The sequence below is a fragment of the Trachemys scripta genome, chromosome 5 (assembly GCF_013100865.1).
Source record: "Trachemys scripta elegans isolate TJP31775 chromosome 5, CAS_Tse_1.0, whole genome shotgun sequence".
Taxonomy (NCBI): Eukaryota; Metazoa; Chordata; order Testudines; family Emydidae; genus Trachemys; species Trachemys scripta.
Window position 1 is genome coordinate 53,384,394 of NC_048302.1, and position 10,855 is coordinate 53,395,248.

At 40.7% G+C, this 10,855-nt stretch overlaps 1 long non-coding RNA gene across 1 annotated transcript; it reads left to right on the top strand.

Moving 5' to 3' along the window:
- The first annotated feature begins 3 nt into the window (after nt 1-3).
- LOC117877788 lies at nt 4-10,577 on the top strand. The gene is made up of 3 exons (XR_004645823.1): nt 4-133; nt 1,063-1,223; nt 9,108-10,577. It is a non-coding gene; the product is annotated as an uncharacterized LOC117877788 (long non-coding RNA).
- Nucleotides 10,578-10,855: the final 278 nt, after the last annotated feature.

Genomic DNA, 10,855 nt, shown 5'->3' on the forward strand with positions numbered 1-10,855 from the left:
CCACCGGTCACACCTGTGCTGGTGGCTATAGCTTGCACCATGGGTCTGCGGGGCGCGGTGGCAAGTCGAGTCGTTCCCCTGTAAGCGTGGGGAAGCGGGTGTTTCACACGCACCCCCACGGAAGCAGCTAATGGTACAATCCGCAGACTGCTTCGCTCCCTCTGGGTATCGCTGAGCGCTCCAGTTAATGCGGAGTGCCGGGTGAGGGGCGTTAGATGGAGCGGGGAGTAGCCGGAGCTGTCCCTGGAGGATTAGCCTGGCCTGGGATATTACTGGGGGGGGGGGGGGCTCTTTACACGGCACATGTTACAAGTTAAACTGGTATAGTTGGACCAGTATAATCCCCTGGGTGCGCGCTCTTTTTCTGCACTTAAAGTACCTTTTGTTGTTTTGTTTTGTTTAAATCCCTTCCGAAACAACATAAACTGAATGGGAAAAAGTGTCTTCCACCAGAGACTGGGTGTCCGCCTGGGGCTTTATTCGTTGTTGCTGTATTTAAGCTTGGCAGAATTTGATTTTTATTTTTTATAACTTTAACGGCTAATAATGATGTTTATTTTAAGCATTTTTTAAAACAATATTTATTTAAATTGTCTGACTTCCCTTCCCTGGGACATTATGTGTAGTCAAACAATAATTACTTAATGACAGTAGATGTTGAGATTCAAGAAGTAAAAGCTTGGTAACTATTAAAACACAAATTGTCAACATCACATGTCAAAACATACTAAGTAAATAGCCTTAAATCAAACTAATAAGTTCTCAAGCAGCAGTTCTCTTACTTTGCCTATTTGTACATTTAAATGATTATTATAGAAATATATTTTTTGTTTATATGGATACAGTGGAATTCATGTTTACCAACAAAAATCTAATCCTTCCGAGCCTAACTCTATTGATTTCAATTCACACCTTAGCTTACATGGTATGACTTTCCTATGTAGACAAGCCATTAGTGAAAAACAGTAAGAAAACCTTTAGGTTAATCAAGGCTAGAGAAGAGTATGAATCTTTCCAGAGGGATGGAACAAAGCTATTTATTATTACTTATTTGTGTTACAGCAGTACCTAAGGACTCCAGCTGAAATCAAGGCCCCTTTGTTTAGGCTTGGTACAAACATACAGAGAGAGAGAGAGAGTCCCTGCTGAAGGCAAAGAGTTGTGGGGAAGGGATATGACCTACAAGCAGAGTGAACAATTTGATGATCTACAAATGTCATTAGGTACCAAATTTTTGTTTTTGTTTCTTTTGGGGACAAGGCAACTGCAGATGAAATTCAATGTAGATGTGCAAGTAACGTGTATTGGAAAGAACAATTTGAACCATTTATACATATTGAGATATGCTAAAAAAATATTCACACAGGAAAAAGACCTGGGTATCACTATGGACATCACAGTGAAGTGAGGAAGACTGTGACTGGCTGGGCAAGGAGCCTAGGACTGAGATTGTAGGAGGAGTGGGAGATATGGGAAAATTGAGACAGACTGGGGCAAGGATGCTTGTGGGAGACTGAGATTGTATAAGGAGGTAGGGGATAGTATGCAATTATGTAATTAATGTAACAATGAGGGAGCAAATTAAGGTTGCAAGGATAGCCTTAAATCTGGCATTTCTTACTTTTGAGAACCTGACTTTGCAACCTTAACTTTCTTTTCTCATTTTAAGTGTAATTACACAAATAGACAGTACCTTCTTATCCTGAGCACTCTGTCTAATTTTGGTTGCCCTTTCTCAGTAAGAATGTGAGAATATAGGTACAGTTCCTTTAAATCTGTAGTAGGAGGTCAGGAAGAAATGGAACTAGGGGAAGTTCTAGACATGAGATCAAGAGACTATCTTTAGTGTGATAATAGTTTTTTTTTTTTTTCTTGAAGTGATTCTTTGTGAATCTTTATCTTTGTATGACAAAAAATAATAGGAAAGATCCAGAGAAAGGCAATGAATATGATTAGAGATTTGAAAAGGCTTCCTTTATAAAGAGAATCTAAAAGACCCAGTCTGTTTAGCTGAGAGGAGACAAATAAGTAGTAGAATATATAAAATAATGAATGGTGTTGAGAAGGTCAATTGGACACACTTATTGTCTCGTAGCACAAGAACAAAGGGCCATTTGATTAATTTAAAACAAACAAATTTAAAACCAGTAAAAGGTTGGTTGTTTTTTTTAAAGTGTCTTTAACCTGTGAATTCACTACAAAATATTAATGAGCCAAAGAGTTCAGTAGGAATCAAGAAAGTAGTGGAAACCAATATAATCATTTAAACTACCTAGGAAAATGTTAATAGGGTTATCAACCCTCATGCTTTAGAATAAGGGATTTCTCAATGTGAGTAAGGGTATCACTATCTAGTCATATGTTTCTAGCAGGTTGAGAATGCAACAAATAGCAAGCAAGGGTTTTCCTAGAAACTTTCTCCCAAATCTGAAGAGTTCGTTTTAAATTTTGAGTGTAATTCTTCCTTTTGAATACTGACCCTCAACAGAAGACTACATGCTGATGAATCAGGGATCTATCTGTTCATTGGTTTTAATGTCTAGAACAGATTCCAAAAATTTGTTGCTCTGGGTGAACTCAGGATGGCATAGAGATCCTCTACTGAAAAAAAGCAGTATTTTTCTCCCCATACAATACTTTGAACTGGTGTACACACACGCTGTGATAAATGAAGGGGAAGTGGGGTAACTCCCTTTAATGGACACCCAGCCAGCTAGCTATAAAGTCCCTCTTGGTGGCTGTTCTCTGCTTGCTTTACCTGTAAAGGGTTAACAGAGTCCCCCAGGTAAAGGAAAGGGAGTGGGCACCTGACCAAAAGAGCCAATGGGAAGGCTAGAACTTTTTAAAATGGGGGGAAAAAACTTCCCCTTTCTGTCTGTTTTTTCTCTAAGAAAGAGGGGAACAGGGAGCAGTTATGCTATAAGAAGCTTTAAGCCAGGTATGATCATAAATCATTACAGCATACCTAGAACTACTTATTTGGAACGCCCAAATGTGTAAGTAGATCAGAAATGGTTAGACTCAATTAGGGTTATTTCTGTTTATTTGTTATGGCTAATGGACTCCTCTGTGCTAACTCCAGATGCTTTTGTTTGCTTGTAATCTTTAAGCTGAACTCCCAAGAAAACTATTTTGGGTGCTTAATTTTTGGAATTGCTCTTTTAAAATCTAGTAAAAGCCTAAGTTCCAAATGTATTTTCTTTCCTTTTTGGTTTTAATAAAAAATACCTTTTTTTTTTTTTTTTAAGAACAGGATTGGATTTTTGGTGTCCTAAAAGGTTTGTGCATAGGTTGTTTAATTAGCTGGTGACAACAGCTAATTTCCTTTGTTTTCTTTCTCAGCTTTTCCCGGGGTGGGGGGGGATGGGCTTGAGGGTACCCCATAAGAAGGAATTCCCAAGCGTGTCTTCCTGGGTGGTGGCAACGTTTACCAAGCCAAAGTCAGAGAAAAGCTGTAACCTTGGGAGTTTAATACAAACCTGGAGTGGCAAGTATTTTTAAAATCCTTGCGGGCCCCCACCTTCTGCACTCAAAGTGCCAGAATGGGGAATCAGCTTTGACACACACTCAAACCTTTCTGAATTGACTATTAACTCTAAACAAAATGGATGGAAAAGATTAAATCCTTTCCATAACTCTCTAAAGTAGAACAAATGGTTCACTGTGACACCCATTGAATGCAATGGGAAGATTCCCATTGCCTTCAGAGGGTGTTGGATCAGGCTTAAAACATGAAAGATGAGCAAAGCAATCAGTGTAGAGAATTTATTCTATTATTATTTATTCTTTGTGTTCACTGACATCTTCTGTAATTCTGTCAGAGAGGAAGGCAGGCCCTTGATAAAGGGCCTGGATTTCTTGCTTACATTGATGAAAACTGCATATTACTGGATAATAATAATACGGAGGATCTAAGAATAATTCTACCGTCTGCGGAGTCAGTATCCCATCCAGGTTAAAAATACTCTCAGTTTTGCATACCTTAGTTACTTCCAGATGGACAACAGCAGTGCTTTCTACCTGGATATGAAACCATCAGCCTTCAGAAAACTACTAATTGTATAACCTGCAGAAGTTTACCTCCTCAACATGGGCTACTGCAGGCACTGCTGACCTATTCTCATCTCACTACATTGGCTCCCTATAGAATATCAAAATCAAATTCAGGTCTCAGTTTTTATTTTTAAGGAGCTTCATGATCTGGGCAATATTTAAAGGATTACTTAAAGCTCTGAGACAAACACTGCAGTCAACAACTCTATTCCTCGGGCACAATGAAACTGTACTACAAGGGCCAAGACGTACAATGAACTCCTGTTAGAGCTAAGAACCACGACAAACATCATCACCTTCTGTTCCAAGTAGACAGGAAAAGAGAGAAGAAAAGAACTACATGAGACATGCTAGACACAGCATTTCATTCGCTTTGATACCACAGTGAGGGTGTAGTGTAAGAATCTGAATAGAATAGCAAGGTCTGATCCCATTTCATGATCAGTCCCTAATTTGGGGAAAGTAATTTTCTTGTATTTGAATTGTCAAAGGCACACTTACTTTTCTCATCTTATCAAAATCAGAAGCATCTGGTAATCAATAATGTGTCCATGTTCAGAATATTAATAAAGGGACGGCTCAAAAACTATGTCTTGAGTTTTAGTATTTGAAGTTTAGAAAAGTGATATATTCAGCTCCCTGAAAACTAAAAAGAAAACAGATAATTCCTTAAATATACTCTAACTTCATTTTTTCTCATGGAAAATTTTTTACTTTAGAGTTTAGGTATACATGTACACCATTGGCCAGGAAAAACACTGCCTTTTACTTTAGAGCATCAGAGGAGTCCAAACTTAGCATAGATCCGAACTTTTGTGCATGTCCTAAATCTAAAGTGACAAAGGTTTTGTTTGGCAGTTCTGCTGTTTGTGGTTATCTCACTTCCTCTTTTTTTTTTTTTCTTTGCTGATGTTATATTGGCTAATAAAGAGGGAAAGAGCATGTAGTATAAGCCCGAAGTAAAATCAATAACTATTTACTACTAGTTTTAAGCCATTATTTCTCACAGAAGAATAGGAAATAATTTCAAAGATGCACATTTGTGGCTATTTAACTTTTCAAAATCCCCAATAAATTAAAACTCAGACAGCATTTGGTTAGACTTAACTATTTTGGTTTTGATTGGGGCATATAATGAGTGGTACTTTCTTGTAGGTGGAGTAAGTACTATTTATGTTTTAATATAAATTAATCATTACGAAACTACGCACCATGTATTTCTAAAAAAATTACAGATTAATTGTAATACACATGTCCAGAAGCTCAGTGACCTTTTTAATATAACTTTAAAATAGCAATAATCCTGTGTAAAGTTGTCCTACTGCCATTATGAAATGGAATGTATTAATTAAAAAAAAACCTAACTAGGTGTTTACTGGACATGACAACTTCATGCTCATTTCTGTAAACTTTATTTTATGACCAGATTCTAGAGCCATTTCAAGAGATAAATGTTTATATTTATATAGTGCTAGAGGTATTAATGACACTTTAAACATAAAAGAAGACAAGTTTTCTGCCAAGAGATGTTTATAATCTATACAAATACAATGAGTAAACATGTAGTGGGAGGAGGGATGTTTATAAAGGCAATGGTGAAAGCCCAAGAGTTTGGAATGCTCCACAGTGTGTAGGCTATATTGAGGCCAAGGAAAATGAGAGGAGAAAAGGGAGGTAATCTTCAGCAAAATATTTGATCTTAATTATGTGGATTAAAACCTATTTCTGTTCCTGTTCAGAAAAAAATCCAGCTTGAATCAGTCTAGGATATTATTATGTGTAAGATCATAAGATAGAAGAAGGTTAGTTTTTCAGGTACTGTGCTAAGAAACAGAAGGTGAGAAATCTGGTAGTAGTTAGTGTTGAGATCAAGGGGAGAGTGTTTCTTCCCCCACGTACCCAAAGTTTGTGGACAGGGACCTATTTTATAGAGCAGGAAAGTTACCCGAGAACCAGGGCCGGCTTTAGCAAGAGCGGGGCCCGATTCCTGGGGGCGGGGCTTGCTGCAAGCCCTGCCCCCAGGACCCAAGCTGTGCCGCGGGGGGGAATGGGGAGACCCGAGCCGCGCCGCGGAAGCCGTGCCGGGTGGGGGGGGGGACCCGAGCCGCGGGGACCGGGCCAGGCCGGAGCCGGGCCGCGGGGCCCGGGCTGGAGCCAAGCCGGGCCAGAGCCGCTGGGGCCTGCGGGAACAGGCCGCGCCTCCCCGGAGCCCTTCTCCCGCCCCCACCCCAACCCCCCCAGCTTACCTTGTGCTGCCAGCCCCCCCTGCTTCTTTTCAGACTTCCCGCGAATCAGAGATTCGCGGGAAGCAGGGGAGGGGGCGGGGCGTTCAGGGGAGGGGAGGAGGGGCCGGGGAAGTGAGCTGGGGGTGGGGTGGACAGCTGCAGCGCGGGGCCCTCTTGGCGCGGGGCCCAATTCAGCCGAATCGGCTGAATCGGCCTAAAGCCGGCCCTGCCGAGAACTAACACATTTTGACAATTGTGGTAGTGTATGTAGAGAGCTAAGAGGGAGAAGTTGCTTTTCTCCACAGACTGGATATGATCAGGAAGGCTATAGATGAGTAGAGGAGACTTTCTACTTGGAAAGGCACAAAAATGGATTCAAATATATCTAATCATATTTGTGTCTAATGCCACTGCAGAATATTTATTGTTTTCCTGGTAATGTAATTGAACAAGATTCAAAGAAAATTTAAAAAGCGTATACGCTTGTATCATATTAGTGAGACATACAGAAAATGATTTAGGCACTTCTTAAGAGCCTTTCTTCTGAGGATTTCAAAGCAGTCTGCAAACTATAATTAAGGATCACAGCACCTTTAAGAGGCAGCTAAGAATTGTTATCCTTATTTTACAGGTAGGGAAACTGAGGGAAAGATTTTCATCAATTTGCCAGTGCTCATGCAGGAAGGCTGTGACGGAACCACACATAGTACCAAGATCTTCTGATTCCCATGTCTGTGTTCTGACTACTGTCCCATATCTGTCCTCTCACATCTAGAGCATATACTCTTTTTTAAAATAATGTATATGGTCTGTGTAGATGTTATTTCCTTTTAGTATTTAAATGGGCAGCAGTTAGTGCTAACACAGACTTGGTTGAATTAAGTGGGAATGCAGTAAAATTCACTAATACCTTTAAAATGAGGGTGGAGAAATTTCAGGCTGCTGATAAAGCTCTAGGGTTGCCAGGTGTCCGAGTGAGATAACACTCCAGTGAGGCAATCTCATTAGCTAATAAGAACTGTACTTGTCATCCCGTTGACACCCAGAGTCAAGTCTTTTGGCACTCATCCTGTTCTCCGCCACAGTAACAATCTCTAGTTCCAGGTAGGCAGGTTGCAGATATATATTCTTCCTTAGGGTCATGTGTTTCTGACAGTCTTTAATAGCACTGTATTTTTGCAGTTCAATCCTTTATCCTTTAGATGGCATTAGATCCTTTAACATGTTAGAAAAATAACAACACTCACCATATTAAAGTGTGAGATGAGGGTAAATGAGCACAGCAGTAACTTTAGACACTTTGCTGGAAGGAATGCAGCCAATACTTGTTGACAGGAAACCATAAGTATTAAATAAAGGCCTAGATCCTTGGCTACGGGCAAGAAGGAGGCAGCATGATTCAGGAGTGTAGGGTTCAGAGGAGGCAATCCTGGACTAGGTCAGTCCTCAGGCATTGCACCAATTGTTAACTATCCCAAGGAGCAAATAGAGCAGCTGGGGATTGCCAGAGTACAGGGAGGATCCACCTATACCCTGTTTTCCCCCCCGCCATTCTCCCTGTGTCTGCTGCAGGGAGGCATAAGATTGAGCTGTTATGCTGGATCTATGCCATCAGAGTTTCCTTGTATGCTAGAGTGATGCTTCAATGGCTGGTTATGCCATAGTAGGTTCAGATCTTCTGTTGGTGTGTAAAGTGGGTGCACAAGGTAGGATCCAAGATTAAGATGGTAAAAAGAAGTGTAACACACAAGACACTTTTGTTGAAAATACAGTTGTGCATCTGCACATGATCTTGTACGAACCACTTCTAGAAAATGGAGTTTTAAACTATTTTCCCAGTATATGACCTTTCTATTTAATTTTGGACTCATGCATGTTTTCTAAGCATAGGGCTCAAGTGTTCATTTTATGTAAATTACATCATACATGCAGTTGATGGAGCACTTAAGGGATTGTAATGCTGTACACCTTTCTACTCCCTTGAACACAGAATCTGTTTTAACGCTATGCTATTGTACATGCCTTAAATGTTGGGGAATAGGACTCCGACTATGATAGTTGGGAATGTGCCCTTCTTATTCAAAGATCTTTAAAACTGAAGCACACTGTTGAAGTGTTATCCCCACTTCACAGATGTGGAAACTGAAGCACCAAGAGATGGAGTGGCAGGTCCAATGTCACACACACAGTCTGTGTCAGATTTGAATATAGAGCCCAGGTGGTTTCCCAATTCCTAGTCCTGTGCTTTAACTGCCAGGCTAATTCTCCATTTAACATGGGTCTTCACGTACTACTGTAGTTGTTCTGTTCAATGGAGGAGTCCTATGCAGTGTTAAGAAATTCTCTCTCCTATTTCTAGGTCCAGGTTTGGAAGAAAGACCTTAAAATATTTTAAAGGTCTGAAATGACCTAACAGTGTTGAAACACACACACACAAAGAATCTGTGCAACGTTGTCAACATTCATTTCTTCTTTTATCTTTGTGTCACTTTGGGAAAATTCAGACTCCATGTAATCAGATGCTACTCTATTGATTTCATTGGGATACATGAAGTCAGTGAGGTTGCATCTGCTTACACCAGTCTGAATTTGGCCCTTTATTTCTAAAATGAGTCTTTCATAATAAAGTACAAATGAGAAGTGTGTATCTCTGGCTGGCTTTTGGCTCTCTGATATAAAACACTGCAGTTGTGTTGGCTTTCTTTGCAATTACATCTGAGTTTGACTTAGTAAGGCTGTTAAAGGAATGTCTTGTTCTAATGCCATGTTTAACTCTTTTTTTTTTTTGGGGGGGGGGGGTAATTTATTTACTCTGGAAAATTGAACCAGACTTCAGCATCTGTTTCTCAATGACATTTTGTGTGAATGTATGTTTTGACCTAGTATTACATCTGGTTTCACTAAGGAACATAGCAGTTAAGTAATTAGCCCAAAGTCACTTAGTCAATGGCTCACCCTGCCTGAAAATTCTCTACTCTTCTGGCTCCTTGTCTTTTTGTCTAGATCACATTGGCTCCCAAATTTAACTAAACCTTTATTGAGACTTTGACAGAACCTTTCATTCTGTATAATAAATCACTTTTATTTGGGAAGATGTCTCTTCACAAGTCCTGCATGAAATTTCTACAAAAAATATTTCTATAGTGCTATACAAAATGATAAGAAAAGCCCCAGCATCAGTTTACAGTCTGTTGATTTGGAGCTGTCCGCCACGGGAACCAAGACAAGCGTTGCAGGAAGTGTGGCTACTCCAACGAGACTCTGTCCCACGTCCTGTGCAGCAGCAAGCCCCACTCCAGAGCCTGGCAACTGTGCCACAACGCCATCCAGAACCGCCTGGTGAAAGCCATCACACCGTGCCTGGGCAAAGTTGCCGTGAACTGCACCATTCCTGGTACTGACAGCCAGCTGCGACCTGACGTCGTCATCATCGACGAGGCCCAGAAAAAGATCATCCTCGTCGACGTCACGGTCTCCTTTGAGAACAGGACTCCGGCCTTTCTGAGCTCGTAAGCTGGAAAAGTACGCTCCCCTGGCTGACACCCTGAGAGCGAAGAGCTACGAGGTGCAGATGGACGCCCTGATCGTTGGAGTCCTGGGCACCTTGCATAACTTGCAATGAGCGTGTGTTACGGACCTGCTGGATCAGTCGACGCTACGCACGGCTGATGCAGCACCTCATGGTCTCAGACACCATCCGATGGTCCAGGGACATCTACACCTAACACATCACTGGCCACTGACAGTACCAGGAGGCGTGAGCCGGAGCGACATCGTGCATCGACTACGAGAAAGGGACCGAGAGACTTTGTCCATTGGACCATATGAACTAGAACCATAAACTCACTGAACGTTAAATCTCACCAAATGAGGGTCAATCCATCCTCATCATTGTATCCACTCATTATACTACACACCTGAACATAGCATTTATATGAACAACATACTCTCATATCTCAATGTCTGTACTTTGGCCCATTAACCCTTTACCCCCAATCAAGAATATTGCAGATTATGTATTCCTTATGCCATCTGATTTTAAACTGAACTTCGCACCCCTTGATAATCTGTACGTTATTCCCTGATAACCAGAAACTTCTACACTTAAACTCTTTATTGGATCAGGGCCAAAGTGCTCAGTACCTCACAGAATCGAATCCTTTGTAAGCCATAACAGCATGTCTGATAGAACAAATAACGGGAGGCTAGGTGTTACCGCTAAGAGCAGGTTACAACTACAGATGGTAGAGAAATTGAGGAAAAAATCCCCCCTCCCCTAAAAAAAATTCTTGACCTTTTTTTTTTTGTTCATAGATTTCAAAAGGGAATAACTTTCATTTTTGAAAATTTGGGGGTTTTCTTTTTTCCTCTTTTTTTCCCTCCTTATTTCCTTTTATACCATTTCCCTCTACTTCCTTTTTTGTCACTGAAAAAAAGCAGGGGGGCGGTGGAAAAATGGAGAAAGGAGGAAAGTAAAAAGACACAAATTTTTCTTTTCCAGTTGAGTAAAAAAAAAAAATTCACAAAAAATGCTGACTCTGAGAGAGGCCATTTTATGTCCAAAAAAGTCACTTAAA